Raw genomic sequence first — 18,649 nt, 5'->3', positions numbered from 1 at the left:
GAAAGGGAAGAGGAGCTAAAAAGCCTCTTGATGAAAGTGAAAGAGGAGAGTGAAAAAGTTGGCTTAAAGCTCAACATTCAGAAAATGAAGATCATGGCATCTCGTCCCATCACTTCATGGGAAATAGATGGGGAAACAGTGTCAGACTTTATTTTGGGCAGCTCCAAAATCACTGCGGATGGTGACTACAGCCATGAAATTAAAAGAAGCTTACTCCTTGTAAGAAAAGTTATGACCAACCTACATAGTATATTCAAAAGCAGAGACATTACTTTGCCGACTAAGGTCCATCTAGTCAAGGCTATGGTTTTTCCTGTGGTCATGTATGGATGTGAGAGTTGGACTGTGAAGAAGGCTGAGCGCCGAAGAATTGATGTGTTTGAACTGTGATGTTGGAGAAGACTCCTGAGAGTCCCTTGGACTGCAAGGAGATCCAACCAGTCCATTCTGAAGGAGATCAACCCTGGGATTTCTTTGGAAGGAATGATGCTAAAGCTGAAGCTCCAGTACTTTGGCCACCTCATGAGAAGAGTTGACTCATTGGAAAAGACTCTGGTGCTGGGAGAGATTGAGGGCAGGAGGAGAAGGGGACGACCCAGGATGAGATGGCTGGATGGCATCACGGACTCGATGGATGTGAGTCTGAGTGAACTCCGGGAGATGGTGATGGACAGGGAGGCCTGGTGTGCTGCGATTCATGGGGTCGCAAAGAGTCGGACACGACTGAGCAGCTGAACTGAACTGAACTGTTATAAATTTTGGGAGGACATAAACATTTAGTCCATAGCAGAGACTATGACGATATTATTGCTAAGGTTTTTTTTTTTTTTAATTGGACATGGTTCAAAAACAAACATGGAAGTATAACACAAAAATATTGCTTGTGAGCATGTGTGACACATCAGTTTGAGTAAGATTTTTAAGAGATTTGGGTGCAGTCAGTATTTGAAGTCTTAAGCGTATAATGTGGATTGTAGTTATGAATTCAACAATATTACTTGCTGGCAAAGTCTAGAGAAGTTTGAGCTACAGGCTACCTCTGTGCAATCAGGTGAATCTTGGAGTAGCATGTAGTAGTTTTGGTGCCTTTACCAGCACTTATATACAGTCTTGGATTCACCGAAGATGTACTTTTTAGTAAGTCAATGATGGGTTATTTGACTTAGTAATCTGCTGTGGATCAGCACTCAAGACTCAGCAAGGTTTTGTTATCATACAGTCATTCTTAGCTGAAATAGCCTAAAGGTATATTCTTACCTCTAAGTACCTCAAGTATGTAGTCCTACCAACACTACACTGAATAATTTATTAGACCATTATACATGCTTTATTATCTTACTGTTATTATCATTATTATTTTTTTGTTTGTTTGCCCATGGCTTTCCAACCCAACCTGAATCCACTTTTTGGACAACGGTACTATAATACCCATCCAGTGAGAATCACTGCATAACTTATTGCTCTTTCTATATTGTGTGTATATTATTAGTTCCATTCTCCTGATCCCTTGTTCCTGTGATCAGGCTCTATTTTTCCCTACCACCAACATAGATGTAGAACTCAGCCCACCATTGCAATCACTGAAATTTTCTAGTCCCATCTCCAACTCTATTTTTAATCTTACAGTAGAAAATTCTTTGTATCTACAAGTAGTAAATTTCTACAAAGGCAATCAATAGTTTATAAGGTATAGCTAAAAAGCAGATATCAATAACCTACAAAAATCAGTAATCTCAGATATGTAGATGATACAACCCTAAAGGCAGAAAGCAAAGAGGAACTAAAGAGCCTCTTGAATTAAGTGCAAGAGGAGAGAAAAAGCTGGCTTAAAACTCAACATTCAAAAAATTAAGATCATAGCATCTGGGCCCATCACTTCATGGCAAATACATGGGGTAAAAAATGGAAACAATGACTGAATTTATTTTCTTGGGCTCCAAAATCACTGTGGATCATGACTGCAGCCACAAAATTAAAAGACACTTGCTCCTTGGAAGAAAAACTGTGATAGACCTAGACAGCATTAAAAAGCAGATACATTACTTTGCCCACAAAGGTTCATATAGTCACAGCTATGTTTTTTCCAGGAGTCAGGTATGTATGGATGTGAAAGTTGGACCATAAAGAAGGCTGAGCATGGAAGAATTTATGTTTTCAAACTGTGGTGTTAGAGAAGACTCTTGAGAGTCCTGTGGACTGCAAGGAGATCAAACCTAAAGGTAGTCAACCCTGAATATTCTTTGGAAGGACTGATGCTGAAGCTGAAAGTCCAATATTCTGGCTACCTGATGTGAAGAGCCAACTCACTGGAAAAGACCCTGATTCTGGGGAAAGATTGAGGGCAGGAGGAGAAGGGGTCACTGAGGATGAGATTGTTGGATGGTATCATCAACTCAATGGACATGAGTTTGAGCAAACTCAGGGAGATGTGAAGGACAGGGAAGCCTAGCATGCTGCAGTACATGGTCTCAAAGAGTTGGATCCAACTGAGCATCTGTACAACAACAAAGGAGAAAACTACATGATACAATTGTTCTTTATTAAGAGTTTATAATTCATTCAGCTCTGAAGTCCTAACATTCTTAAACATGGAGTGATTCATAATGCAGCACTCACAATGAATTCTGACATACTGAAATGGATTTTGATGGGCCTGTAATTGTGAAGGAAGTATACAATCATTGTAGTGTATCCTTGACACTTTTACTTTTTATACTTTACATTTGTATATTACTTTTAGAGTAACTTAAATGTAATTTGAAGGACTATAGTGGCTCTATTAATCATCATTCTCAAGTCAGATTTACTTGGATTAAGCAAGCTATAACGACTGTTATTTCATTGTTCCTCACTCAGTTGTGTCAGACTCTTTGTGACCCCATGGGCCATACAGTCCAAGCAATTCTCCAGGCCAGAATACTGGAATAGGTAGCCTTTTCCTTCTCCAGGGGATCTTCCTAACCCAGGGATCGTACCAAGGTATCCCACATTGCAGATACTTTACCAGCTGAGCCACAAGGGAAGAACTGATAGTAAACTTGGAACAGCTCAGTGAAGTACCAAAGGAGTATGAGATACAAAATCTAAGCTCAAAAATCTATTTACTATTACTATCTATTTACAGGATAGTGTTGTTGTTGTTGTTGTTTTTCCCATGTTGTATACATGCCAAAATATCAAGATTCTGTGAAATAGAAATTAGATTTTGAAGATCTGCAGCCTTATTTCAAAATGTAATGGTCATTTCCATTGGTCATTATTATATAAGAAATTTGCTTTACACAATGTGGAGTTGGAATACATCAAACCTTGGAGACCAAACCTGTTACTCTTGGGTTACATTCAAAGATGGTAAATTAAAATCCCCCTGGAAAAGATACAAACGAATCTGAGAATAGCGTTCCTTTTTGAAGGAGTCTTTGGGCCTCGCAAAGAAAACAACAGTCTCAAAGGTCCTTGCTAAATCATCTAACTTCAGGGAAAACAAAACCGAACTCTAAGTCCCACCCGAATGCTCCAGGCCTGTTGCATCTACCTGGTACTTATCAGCCCCTGTTCAGAAACCTTCAACCCCCTGTTCAACTACAAATGCCATCTCAACTAAAGAATACCCAAAACATCCTGCCTAAGGTTTCCCTTATATCTTCCATAAACCTCCCTTTAAATAAGTTAGGCCGGCTGTCACCCCTCCTTGCCTGAATAAAAGTACCTACCTCCGTTGAGGTCGTCTCTCCTTCTTTTCTGCCTTGGCCCGAACTATACCTTACACTTTTAACCTTCTAGTACCTTCCATATGAGCCTCTTCTGGTATGAAGAATGCTGAATGACTGTACATTGTATTTGCAATATGTGTCATTCAGATTTCAGGAGACCATGATAAACATTCTGAATCTATCTATATAATTTGAAACAAATAGCATGTTTCAGGGCCTTGCAATGAAATTATTCTCATTGACTGATGTCAAGAGGGGATGAATGTGTATGGGATGACAGGGATGCTGTAAAATAAAAACTATCATTGCCAAAATTCTTACAGAATTATATTCCCCTACTTCAGTAATGAAATATACTATCTATAAAGGTTGCAATATTTTTCTTAAAAATAAAAATTACATGAGACTATATTTTAAATGGAACAGATGGCTTTATTTCTATACCAAAGTATTTCACTTTAACTGTTGAAATATCCTTTCTCTACATTGTACAAGGAAGATCTATTAAAGTTTATTACTATGTGAGAAAAGCCAATATTCTGCTGATCTGAGCAAAAGTCAAAGACAGTTATCAAAGGACCTAATAAAGAAGCTCTCCAAAAGTCCTCTCCTCCATGAAAGTAATGAGAACACTGGAAAAAATGGCCCAAATAAAACTTTTTTAAAAATCTGAATGATAAATAAAGGCTTACAGTAATCCAAAAAGTATTTCTTAAAGAAGAACAGTTGAATCTGGGTAAAAACAGAAAACTTTGTGTTACTTTAGCTTTCCCTACTTCTATTCTCCACTCCCCAGATATGTGGAAACATTGAACACTGACAGACTCACAAATATAGTAGCCACAGCAATATGAAAACCAGCACTCTGGCAACTAATGGAGGGAACAAAAACAGTTTTGGATTTCTAAAAAATTCAGTTCAGTTCAGTTCAGTCACTCAGTCGTGTCCGACTCTTTGCCACCCGATGAATCGCAGCACGCCAGGCCTCCCTGTCCATCACCATCTCCCGGAGTTCACTCAGACTCACGTCCATTGAGTCAGTGATGCCATCCAGCCATCTCATCCTGGGTCGTCCCCTTCTCCTCCTGCACCCAATCCCTCCCAGGATCAGAGTCTTTTCCAATGAGTCAGCTCTTGGCATGAGGTGTCCAAAGTACTGGAGCTTCAGCTTTAGCATCATTCCTTCCAAAGAAATCCCAGGGTTGATCTCCTTCAGAATGGACTGGTTGGATCTCCTTGCAGTCCAAGGGACTCTCAAGAGTCTTCTCCAACACCACAGTGCAAACACATCAATTCTTCGGCGCTCAGCCTTCCTCACAGTCCAACTCTCACATCCATACATGACCACAGGAAAAACCATAGCCTTGACTAGGCGGACGTTAGTCGACAAAGTAACGTCTCTGCTTTTGAATCTACTATGTAGGTTGGTCATAACTTTTCTTCCAAGGAGTAAGCATCTTTTAATTTCATGGCGGCAGTCACCACCTGCAGTGATTTTGGAGCCCCCAAAAATAAAGTCTGACACTGTTTCTACTGTTTCCCATCTATTTCCCATGAAGTGATGAGACCATATGCCATGATCTTCATTTTCTGAATGTTGAGCTTTAAGCCAACTTTTTCACTCTCCTCTTTCACTTTCATCAAGAGGCTTTTTAGCTCCTCTTCCCTTTCTGCCATAAGGGTGGTGTCATCTGCATATCTGATATTATTGATATTTCTCCCGGCAATCTTGACTCCAGCTTGTGTTTCTCCCATTCCAGCGTTTCTCATGATGTACTCTGCATAGAAGTTAAATAAGCAGGGTGACAATATACAGCCTTGACATACTCCTTTTCCTATTTGGAACCAGTCTGTTGTTTCATGTCCAGTTCTAACAGTTGCTTCCTGACCTGCATACATATTTCTCAAGAGGCAGGTCAGGTGGTCTGTATTCCCATCTCTTGAAGAATTTTCCACGGTTTATTGTGATCCACACAGTCAAAGGCTTTGGCATAGTCAATAAAAAAGAAATAGATGTTTTTTCTGGAACTGTCTTGCTTTTTTGATGATCTAGTGGATGTTGGCAATTTGATCTCTGGTTCCTCTGCCTTTTCTTAAAACCAGCTTGAACATCAGGGAGTTCATGGTTCATGTATTGCTGAAGCCTGGCTTGGAGAGTTTTTAGCATTACTTTACTAGCATGTGAGATGACTACATTTGTGCGGTAGTTTGAGCATTCTTTGCCATTGCCTTTCTTTGGAATTGGAATGGAAACTGACCTTTTCCAGTCTTGTGGCCACTGCTGAGTTTTCCAAATTTGCTGGCATATTGAGTGCAGCACTTAAACAGCATCATCTTTCAGGATTTGAAACATATCAACTGGAATTCCATCACCTCCACTAGCTTTGTTCATAGTGATGCTTTCTAAGGCCCACTTGACTTCACATTCCAAGATGTCTGGCTCTAGATTAGTGATCACATCATCATGATTATCTGGGTCGTGAAGATCTTTTTTGTGCAGTTCTTCCATGTATTCTTGCCACCTCTTTGTAATATCTTCTGCTTCTGTTAGGTCCAGACCATTTCTGCCCTTTATCGAGCCCATCTTTGCATGAAATGTTCCCTTGGTATCTCTAATTTTCTTGAGAGATCTCTAGTCTTTCCCATTCTGTTCTTTTCCTCTATTTCTTTGCATTGATGGCTGAAGAAGGCTTTCTTATCTCTTTTTGCTCTTCTTTGGAACTCTGCATTCAGATGCTTATATCTTCCTTTTCTCCTTTGCTTTTCGCCTCTCTTCTTGACATGTCTAGGCGCTCCTTGCATATCTCCTTTCTCAGACCTGTCTTTAACTGACCTGAATCAGAGCTCCCTCTGTGCAAATTCCATCAGGGAATTTGATTTAAAAAAATGTAGTGGTAATTATTTAACCCTGCAGCTACCTGGACAGTGATACCAGTTGGATTTACTAACAGGCTGACTGAAAAACTTAAAAGGAAAAACTGGTAAGTGAGATGTTTGTAGTAGGCTTTAAAGCTCACCATATTTTGGATACTCTAGGAGGCCACATGGAGTTAAGGGCTGTAGGTCTGCCCAAGAAGACCTTAGAAAGCTGTAATCTCTCACTTCTAAGTGACTGTAAGGCTCTGAATAAGCAGGAAGTATGGCTAAGGCAGAGTTGCAAACTGCAGAATACTGAAGGCATGTGTCAAGGAACTTGCAAAATTCTTTGGTGAAGGCCAGGAGAATTAATGGTTTGTGGAATTTAACTAAATTTCTGTCTAATTATTAGCTGATACCTGAACTAACCAAGCAGACATTTTGCTGGCTACAAATGTCAAGAAAACACTTTACGGAATCAGTCCAAGGAAGTCATTAAACAAATGAAGATAAACAACAACAAAACTAGCTAAGAGGAACAACAACAAACTATGTGAAGAATGAAATTCTTATTCCCAGAGTCACTACATTATATTAAAATATCAGTTACTAAAAAAAAAAAAAAAATAGAAGACATGGAAAGAAACATGAATAAATAGCCCACTTGAAAGAAAAAAGACAATCAACATAAGTGCCCCTATGGAAGATGTTTGACTTACTTGATGAAGATGTTAAATTAAGTATTATAAAAATGTTTAGAAAACCAAATATATGTGTGTGTGCGTGTGCATGTGTATAAAGAATTGATGGAGTGTATGGCTATGATATCTAACTAGAAGAAAATGTCAGTAGAGATGGAGTTTATTAAAAAAAAAAAAACCTAACACAAATTCTATAGCTTAAAATCACAATAATTAAAACATTCATTGACAGAATTCTATAGCAGATTTGAACAGGTAGAAGAAGAATTCATAAAACTTGAAGACAGGTCAAGTTGTATTAACCAACAGAAATAAGGAAGAATAATTATCTCAGAGGTCTGTTAGACATCACCAAATAGACAACATATACATGAGAGTTCCAGAAGGAAAAGAAAGGCCAGAAAAAATATTTGAGAAAATATCTGTTAAAAACTACTAAAATAAAACATATTCATGTTTTTCACAGTACAACTGTTCAATAACCAACTAAATAGTAGGATAAAGTAAAAAGTATCTAAACTTACACACATCATAGACAAACTGCCAAAGCCAAAGAATCTCAAAAACAATGAGTGAAATGTAACTAATAGATTAGGTTGGTCAAAAAGTTCATTCAGATTTTTCCATAAAATGTACTGGAAAACCTGAATGAACTTTTTGTCCAATCTAATACAAAGGACTCTTAATAAAAATAACAGTTGGAATTCTCATAAAAAACATAGAGGCCAGGAGATTGACCAGTGTTTTGATAATGTTTAATGTCCTTCCTGTCTGATGGGATGTTTGAACATCTGTCAATATTAGAAAAAATTTGATTTATCAACTGTCCTATATTTTCTTGCATTATTGCTATCTGGAGACCTGCATGTTTGAGGTTCTTATGACTGGACAAATAGGCATATCTTTGAAAATACCATTCTAATGTTACTTTCTGCTGCTATTGTAATGTCAACTTAAAGTGAAGTCACTCAGTTATGTCTGATTCTTTGGGACCCCATGGACTGTAGCCTACCATGCTCCTCCGTCCATGGGATTTTCCAGGCAAGAGTAAAGAAAAATGTATAACATGAGAGTTCGGAGTTTAGGTTAATTCAGGGTCAATACTTTGGCCACTAGATGGAAAGAGCCAACTTACTAGAAAAGACCCTGATGCTGGTGAGAGAGTTAATTCTTAGGTAGGTTGATAAGAAGTCCGGGGTCCCCGAGAAGGAGAAAGGGGTCTGGGGCTCTCCAGGAGGAGAAGAAGACAAACTTTTTTTTTTCTCCCTACATTCCTTAGTCTTAGGCATATAAAATGTTTTTTTCTTTAAGCCCAGAGCTAATGATTACACAATAAAACAACTCATCTTAAACTCTGTACTAAGGATTTTATAACAACAATGTTTCCTGCTGAGGAAATGTTTCTCCTTCTTAAGAATCTTCTGCCTAATCCTGTCATCTTAAATTGTGCTAATCCTGTCATCTTAAATTGTGTGTTGTGGGAGTGGCCTGGTAAGATCTTTCAATTATTAGTTCTAAACATGATATATTAAAATGTAAATTGTGAGAGTGAGTCTGGTAAGACCTTTATTTACAACCTTGAGACATTACTGTAATAACCAATTGAAAAAGTGTATAGCTCCCTTGCTAAGACTAGCAAGAGGGGCACTCTCCATCCCCCTTCTGATGTCTATGTCAGAAACTTTCTCTGTCCCTTTTTATACTTTAATAAAACTCTGCTGCACCAAAGCTCTTGAGTGATCAAGCCTGGGCCCTGGCCCCGAAAATAAAATCTTCTTTGGAGATCATGAATCCAACATTGTTCACCATAAGCTACCACTGGGAAAGACAGAGCAGGAAGAGAAAGAGTGGCGAAGAATGAGATGGCTGGATGGCATCATTGACTCAATGGACATGAGTTTGAGCAAACTCCAGGAGATAGTGAAGGACAGGGAAGCCTGGCATGCTGCATTCCATGGGGTTTCAAAGAGTCCCAAATGACTTAGTGACTGAACAACAAGATCTTACTGAGGACTATAGTTTGAGAGGCAACCACTCAGTACCACGAGTAAACTGCCCCAGAAGAGATAGAGGAAGAGCCTCTATATATACTTATATGTGTGTGCATGATATCTATGTATATACACACATACGTATATATATTGAAATACTTGGGAATACTTGTAGTCAAACATCTAGGTAAAATATTATTGCCAATCATAAAGAACAGATCTCTCAAGTTAATGATTTTAGTGTTTTTCTATGTTTGGGAAGTTACAGGTCTCTGGGGTCACTGAAATTCTTCTTGAGATATACATCTTACTATCTAAGGGCTTGCTTATCCAAAGCACAGGGTACCTCATCCTGTTTTTTCATCCTGAATTCCCCTCAGGGCACAGCTGATAGCTGACTGCAGTGGGTTACAACTTAACCCTTGTATAACTGGAAAATAAGCTATATTCTGTTCATTTTTTTGTTCACAGTCTCAAAATTAATTACACACAGAGAGAGTAAAGCTGTAAGTAATTACATCTGTTCCTCAAATGAGCAATACAAAAAAGAAAATGAATGATACTAAGTATCAGTTACTTTCTTTTCTTATTTGATAGATACATTTATTTTTATACAGGCTTCATTTTCCTCTCTCAACCTATTCATAGTTTTGTAACAAAATTGAATTTTTACACAGCTTTGTCTACAATTAATTTGTGAAAACCCACAATAAAAGAAAATTAACTTGTTTTAAGAAGAACATAACTTCTTTTCACAAGGATCTGTAGCAATTTTTTTCTCTTTAAACAAAACCTCTGCTCTATGGTTCATGTTCAGATATGGATTTCATTCAAATCTGCTTCCTTTCTTCTGAGTTGCTAATGGAAGCATATGGTAACATTTCTGCCTGGGCTAGTTTAAATCATCTCCCTTAAGGTGAAGCTGAGTAAGTAACTTAGCAAGTTTTCTCTTTTATACAAGAGAACTATTTTGACATAGTGCATAACTATATATATATGTATATATATGCAACTGTATAAATACACTTTTTAAAAAATAAATTTTCTTATACACAATGAATTAAGTTCATTGTAAGGTGAAAATGACTGCCATGTGATCCTTTTCAGACAGCAGCATTGGCCAGAAAATGTGGGTGCAGATAACAGACTCTGGGTCTGTATATTGGGAATGGATAAGGTATCATTGGGATAGAACTTACCTGCATCTTATTTTCAACATGATTTTACCTCAGGACATGGGCCATATAGGGAAGCGTCTCCTACTCCCCTTGTGGAAATATGAGTTCTTTTATCTATGTGTATGGATAAATATACAGCACATATTAACAAAGAACCCCATTGCAACATTTTAAGTGTCAAAAGAGGCATGTCTATATCCAGTGAAGCTCTTTGTTAAAATTTAAATCTATCCCTACTGCCATAAACTAGGCTATTCAAGCAATTCAGGGCCTGTCCATCTAGTTTCACGCTTTTAAAACATAAAACTTTCAGTCCTGCTGCTTATAACATCGTATAGTGCTTTCATTCCAATTTATGTTTATTTAGTTCAAATAATGAAAAATTTAAATCATCTCATGGCTATTTTGACAGACATGCGTTCAGAATTCTGTAAGCAAGGGGAAAAATAGGAAATATAATGGATTCCTGATTCACAATGTTTTGCTCTTTGCTAGAAATTCATTTGTAAGCAATTGTTTTCTAAGTTTTTTTTAATATAAAATACACTAAAATTACACGTAATATTATATATATGTTGAACCTTCTGTTTGGCTTTATATCAAAATTCTCATAAAAACATGATCCATTTTATTTATATGGAAAATAAAGGGCAATGACATATTCAAACTAGGAGACAGAGTTCTAATCTACACACACGCACACAAAACAGTTTTGAATTCCTAAAGATGTATGTTCCAAAAGAGTATTGATATTTGAACTGAAAATAATTCCCTTGATCTTTATAAGCTTTGGGTGTCTTAACCACAGTGTGATTTTTCTAAACAGTTCTCAAATTGATTGATAGGTTTGTAGATCAAAGTTGTTTTTCTTTTAACCTTACATTATTTCTCTTCCGAGATTATTTCAACCCCAGAGGCTTACTGATACTTGGGGAATGGTAGTTATAATTATTTAATTTTGAATAGTTTAGCTTTCTGACCATTACCACTTGATAAGACCTCAAGGTAGGGTTGGCTTTATATTGTAGCATGATAGGCAGTTGGGATATAAAGATTAGAATCTCCTAATCTCTGTATGCACTGTGTACTTCTTTCATTGAGACCGTTTATAGTTCAACTCCCACCTATACGGATTTACCCTTTATGATCAGTCTCTTTCAAAATTTCTAACAGAGGTAATAGATTAAGTATCTTGACACTCTATTTTAATTTACCAGATCTCTTTCCTTCATAACTTGGAAAATCCAAGCCATTAGGAAGGCACCAGACACCTGGGGTTGAGGAGCCAAAGAGAACTCAAAAGGGTATCAGAACATATCTTAGGATCAACATTGGCTCCTTTACAGTTTTGCTAAGGGCTGACCCTTAAATAAAAATAAAAATAATAATAATAACCTCTCTAATGAGCAGCTGTGTCCATAGGGTATACTTCTGAAAGTTTCTGGTTGGAATGCATGAAACTAAATAGCTTATTTTCCCTCTTTTGCTCCATTTAGGTTATAAAAACTTAAATCCAAAATCCAAGATAAAGTCCTTAATAAGAGGAAATTCCTCCAGCATTGAGTAGGTAAGATTAGAAGTAGCTATTAGCCCTTTTTATAATCATGTAGCTACTTAAGAAGACCCCCCTGGCTTGTTTACATTGTAAACCCATGGAGAAGAATGAAATCACATGCCCAAGCAGGCTTGCATGTGCCTGAAGGACATTTCAAGGTCCTGCACTTCCACTTCTCAACTGGCTTGGCGTTGATACCATTCAAGTCACTGTAGATCTGTTTTAAGAAACGGAAGAAAATAATTTTGGCACCTAGAAGTCCCCATGATCATCCTCTCCCCAGTTCTAAGCTAGATCCACAGCATCATTAGATGCTTTACTACAAGGAAGAACAAAAATATAACATTTATTGAACATTCATCATATTCCTGGCCCTTTACATGTATTGGAGTTAACTGTGGCAACAATTCTATTAGGTATGCTTATTATCTTCATCTTGCAGCTGCAGAAATGGGCAAGGAAAGACTAATTCACTTAGTGACATAGCTAGCATGCAGCTGAAAAAGGATTTGGACCCTAGCAATATATCTACATTGTCCACACTTTTTACCATTATACTAAGTTGTCACCAGATGAACAGGGCTCAAAGAAGTGGAGGTGGCAAGTGATGTAATTGAGCAATTTGCTGAGGAGTCAAACTTCTAATTGGATACGGTGCTTACATTACCAGTGGCAAAACACTGTAAAGGCACAAGAAAAATGTCATCAACAGTTCAGCACTTTGCAAGCAGTTGTATGTTTGGCATCATGAAGACAAAATATCCAGATTGAAGACTGAACATTTTATTTTGCATCTGGGTGTTCTGGTATTAGAGGAAGAAAGGGAAGTTACTTCTATTTAGTTATTTACCATTTGTGGTAATATAAGCACTCAGTAAGCAGAAGGAGAAAAAGCAAATGCTAGTGTTCATTCTATAGCTATGTTAGGCTGAAATGTGATACAATTTGAACTGATTCCTTTAAGATATTTCAGTGCAATGTCACCAAGGGCAGCTTCAGTGAAACTGCAAACATTAGATTAATCTTGGGTGCCCTTTTTGACTTAACCAGATGAAAGGAGACTTCAGTTCAGTTCAGTTCAGTCGCTCAGTCGTGTCCGACTCTTTGTGTCCCCATGAATTGCAGCACTCCAGGCCTCCCTGTCCATCACCATCTCCCAGAACTCACTCAAACTCACGTCCATCAAGTCCGTGATGCTATCCAGCCATCTCATCCTGGGTCGTCCCCTTCTCCTCCTGCACCCAATCCCTCCCAGCATCAGAGTCTTTTCCAATGAGTCAACTCTTCGCATGAGGTGGCCAAAGTACTGGAGTTTCAGCTTTAGCATCATTCCTTCCAAAGAAATCCCAGGGTTGATCTCCTTCAGAATGGACTGGTTGGATCTCCTTGCAGTCCAAGGGACTCTCAAGAGTCTTCTCCAAGACCACAGTGCAAACGCATCAGTTCTTCAGCGGTCAGCCTTCTTCACAGTCCAACTCTCTCATCCATACATGACCACAGGGAAAACCATAGCCTTGACTAGATGGACCTTAGTCAGCAAAGAAATGTTTCTGCTTTAGAATATGCTATGCCTAGAAAAGTAGGTCATAACTTTTCTTCCAAGGAGTAAACGTCTTTAAACTTCATGGCTGCAGTCACCATCTGCAGTGATTTTGGAGCCCCCAAAAATAAAATCTGACACTGTTTCTACTGTTTCCCCATCTATTTCCCATGAAGTGATGGGACCATATGCCATGATCTTCGTTTTCTGAATGTTGAGCTTTAAGCCAACTTTTTCACTTTCCTCTTTCACTTTCATCAAGAGGCTCTTTAGCTCCTCTTCACTTTCTGCCATAAGGGTGGTGTCATCTGCGTATCTGAGGTTACTGATGTTTCTCCCGGAAATCTTGATTCCAGCTTGTGTTTCTTCCAGTCCAGCGTTTCTCATGATGTACTCTGCATATAAATTAAATAAGCAGGGTGACAATATACAGCCTTGACGTACTCCTTTTCCTATTGGAACCAGTCTGTTGTTCCATGTCCAGTTCTAACTGTTGCTTCCTGGCCTGCATACAGATTTCTCAGGAGGCAGGTTAGGTGGTCTGGTATTCCCATCTCTTTCAGAATTTTCCACAGTTGATTGTGATCCACACAGTCAAAGGCTTTGGCATAGTCAATAAAAAAGAAATAGATGTTTTTCTGGAACTCTCTTGCTCTTTTCCATGATCCAGCGGATGTTGGCAGTATGATCTCTAGTTCCTCTGCCTTTTCTAAAACCAGCTTGAACATCAGGGAGTTCATGGTTCATGTATTGCTGAAGCCTGGAGAATTTTGAGCATTACTTTACTAGCATGTGAGATGAGTGCAATTGTGCGGCAGTTTGAGCATTCTTTGGCATTGTCTTTCTTTGGAAATGGAATGAAAACTGACCTTTTCCAGTCCTGTGGCCACTGCTGAGTTTTCCAAATTTGCTGGCATATTGAGTGCAGCACTTTCACAGCATCATCTGTCAGGATTTGAAACAGCTCAACTGGAATTCCATCACCTCCACTAGCTTTGTTCGTAGTGATGCTTTCTAAGGCCCACTTGACTTCACATTCCAAGATGTCTGGCTCTAGATTAGTGATCACATCATCATGACTATCTGAGTCATGAAGATCTTTTTTGCACAGTTCTTCTGTGTATTCTTGCCACCTCTTCTTAATATCTTCTGCTTCTGTTCAAAAACAAGTCCAGGAGCTGACTGTGGCTCAGATCATGAACTCCTTATTACCAAATTCAAACTCAAATTGAAGAAAGTAGGGAAAACCGCTAGACCATTCAGGTATCACCTAAATCAAATCCCTTATGATTATACAGTGGAAGTAAGAAATAGATTTAAGGGCCTAGATCTGATAGATAGAGTGCCTGATGAACTATGGAATGAGGTTCATGACATTGTACAGGAGACAGGGATCAAGACCATCCCCATGGAAAAAAAATGCAAAAAAGCAAAAAGGCTCTCTGGGGAGGCCTTACAAATAGCTGTGAAAAGAAGAGAGGCAAAAGCAAAGGAGAAAAGGAAAGATATAAGCATCTGAATGCAGAGTTTCAAAGAATAGCAAGAAGAGATAAGAAAGCCTTCTTCAGCGATCAATGCAAAGAAATAGAGCAAAACACTAGAATGGGAAAGACTAGAGATCTCTTCAAGAAAATTAGAGATACCAAGGGAACATTTCATGGAAAGATGGGCTCGATAAAGGACAGAAATGGTATGGACCTAACAGAAGGTGACTTCATGCTTTATAAATCCCCCATTCACAGCAGGCTTTTAAAAACAACTCATTCAATGAACAAATTTAAAAGGGTCAAAATTTTAAGTAACTGAGGTACAGACCAATGGTAGAATTTCAAGCACCTGTCACGGGTGGCCAATTTGTGAACATGTAGACTTCTGAAGCCCTTACAGTCCCTCTAAAAAGCCACTGAATTATATAACTTCCAGGCTTACAAGTGTTGAAACCTCTGTGCAGGAAAAACACAGTGATAAAATCAATGACTGATTGGTCATTAATTACATAACTGAAAAGAATGTGGAAACAAAGATTATTTCTTTGAAAATATCAGCAAGCAAAATACTTTTCACTATGCTGCTGCTGCTGTCGCTTCAGTCGTGTCCGACTCTGTGCAACCCCAGAGATGGCAGCCCACCAGGCTCGCCCATCCCAGGGATTCTCCAGGAAAGAACAATGGAGTGGGTTGTCATTTCCTTCTCCAATGCATGAAAATGAAAAGTGAAAGTGAAGTCGCTCAGCCGTGTCTGACTCTTCACGACCCCATGGACTGCAGCCTACCAGGCTCCTCCATCCATGGGATTTTCCAGGCAAGCGTACTGGAGTGGGGTGCCATTGCCTTCTCCGTTTCACTATGCTATAGCCCGCAAAGTCAATAAAGACCCTCTCTGAAGGCTACACAGATGCCAGTTACTCAAACGCATAATCTCTTAATCAGTCTCTGTGCGTATGTCAGTCTCTCTGTGTCAACTTCTCTCTCTCTCTCTTTAAATTGTCTTAAAAATACAGCAGCTCAACTCTGTTCTCCTGGACTTTCCCATAAAACTTTGTTGACAAAAATAGGTAATAAATTGCTTACTCCTTTACAAGAGATACAACTTTAGGTTTTACATTTAGGTCTATGATTTATTTTGAGTTAATTTTTGTATAATAGTAAGATACTGATCATTTAAGAAAATTCATATTCTTATATATAAATATCTAATTGGCCAATAATATTTGCTAAAAAGACTATCTTCTTTCCACTGTCTTTGCACCTTGGTCAAAATCAGTTGTCCATATATTTGCAAATCTCTTTGCCAGCCCTTTTCTCTGCCCCATTGATTCGACAATCATGAAGGCTAAAATCACACTGCTATATATGTTTTCTAACTACATAAGAAATTTTGAAATCAGATAGTGTTAGCCCTTTAAGTTTGTTCATTATTCTCTGGGTGTTTTTAGGATTAACCTTCACTGCTGGTTTTAGTTAATTTAATACTGATATGCCTTGTACTTTTCTTGAGTTTTTGTGGTTGAGGTTCCCTGAACTTTGGAGATCACAAGGTTTACAGTTTTTATCAGTTTGGGAAAAAAATTGTCCACTATTTCTTGAAATATCTTGTCTGACTTTCTCTCTCTTTCCTCTCATCTAAGGATATGAATTCTACATATATCAGGCTCCTTGAAATTATTCCAGGACTCAGAAATGCTTCTCATTAGCTGAATTATTTTTTCTCCCCTTGTTTAACTTAGGAAAGTATCTATTGCTATGTCTTTGAGTTTATTAATCTTTTCATCTCCAATACCTAGTCTGCCATTAATCCCAACTAGTGAATTTTTCATTACACACATTATAGTTTTCATCTCTAGATGTTTTATTTAAATCTGGTCAAATATCTTCCATGTCTCTGATGATCTTTATGTACATATATAATACAGTTATAACAACTAGTCTAATATCATTATCTGCTACCATTTAATATCTAAGTAAATTTCAATTGTTTAATTTGTCTCTTCATTATGAGTTGTATTTTCCTAGTTCTTCCCTTGCCTGAATTTATGTTTGCCACTATTGAATTAATATGCATATACACACACTTATATATATTTATATTGTTGTTGTTCAGTCACTAAGCTGTGTCTGACTTTGCAACTCCATGGACAGCAGCACAACAGTCTTCCCTGTCCTTCACTATCACTCAGAGTTTGCTCAGACTCATGTCCATTGAGTCAGTGATGCCATCCAACCATCTCATCCTCTGTCATCCCCTTCTCCTCCTGCCCTCAATCCTTCCCTGCATTAGGGTCTTTTCCAATCAGACAGCTCTTCATATCAGGTGGCCAAAGTATTAGAGCTTCAGCATCAGTCTTTCCAATGAATATTCAGGACCGATTTCCTTTAGAATTGACTGGTTTGATCATCTTGCTGTCCAAGGGACTTCCAAGTGATTTTATATATCCCAGAACAAAGCTTTAGGAAAAAAACTATATAGAGATAGATATACAAAATTACTTGGAAATGGTTTTATCTTTTCAAGTCATACTTTTAAGAAGTGTTAGGCACAACCAGAGCTTGGATAGCTCAGTTCAGTTACTCAGTCTGTCCAACTCTTTGCGACCTCATGGACTGCAGCATGCCAGGCTTCCCTGTCCATCATCAACTCCCAGAGTTTGCTCAAACTCATGCCCATCGAGTTAGTGATCCCATCCAAGCATCTCATCCTCTGTTATCCCCTTCTCCTCCTACCTTCAATCTTTCCCAACATCAGGGTCTTTTCCAGTGAGTCAATTCTTCGCATCAGTTAGCCAAAGTAATGGAGTTTCAGGCTCAGCATCAGTCTTTCCAGTGAATATTCAGGACTGATTTCCTTTAGGATTGACTCATTTTGATCTCCTTGCTCTCCAAGGGACTCTCAAGAGTCTTCTCCAACACCACAGTTTAAAAGCATCAATTCTTCAATGTTCAGGCTTCTTTCTACTCTAACTCTCACATCCATACATGACTACTGGAAAAGCCATAGCTTTGACTAGATGGACCTTTGTTGGCAAAGTAATGTCTCTGCTTTAGAATATGCTGTCTAGGTTGGTCATAGCTTTTCTTCCAAGGAGTAAGCATGTTTTAATTTCATTAAGCTAAGGATTAGTTTACACTATTTATTCCCCAATAATATATCAAGAACCTTCTGAGTAATCTGCCCAATGCCCTGTGAGCAATGAGGTTTCACAGTCTGACTTCTGGGAAAAGGCACTATTCTTGGTCCCATGTATGTCCCAGGTACCATTCTCAAAACTTCCCTGAGGGCTTCTTCACCCTGACACAGGTAGTTTCTTCATAGACATGATCAAAAAATATAGTCAGTTAAGTAGTTTGAGTTACCCGCATTCAACCAAGGTCCAAAAATATTGAACGGAAAATTCCAGAAATAAACAATTCATAAGTTTTAAATTGTACACTGTTCCAAGTAGTGTGATAAAATCTCACACCATCCTGCTTTATCCTGCTGGAGGTCTCCAACCATCAGTATCAGCTGCTCCTTATAATATCCAGCCATTGACATCATCATAGCTAGATGGTCCAGGATCACCCAAAGCATATGATCCTCATGATTCATCAGAAGGTCAATAGTAGTCCAATGCTCTGT

The sequence above is a fragment of the Ovis aries genome, chromosome X (genome assembly GCF_016772045.2).
Source record: "Ovis aries strain OAR_USU_Benz2616 breed Rambouillet chromosome X, ARS-UI_Ramb_v3.0, whole genome shotgun sequence".
NCBI classification, from domain to species: Eukaryota; Metazoa; Chordata; class Mammalia; order Artiodactyla; family Bovidae; genus Ovis; species Ovis aries.
The sequence above is the reverse complement of the archived record's forward strand: the minus strand, read 5'-3'. Positions refer to the sequence as shown.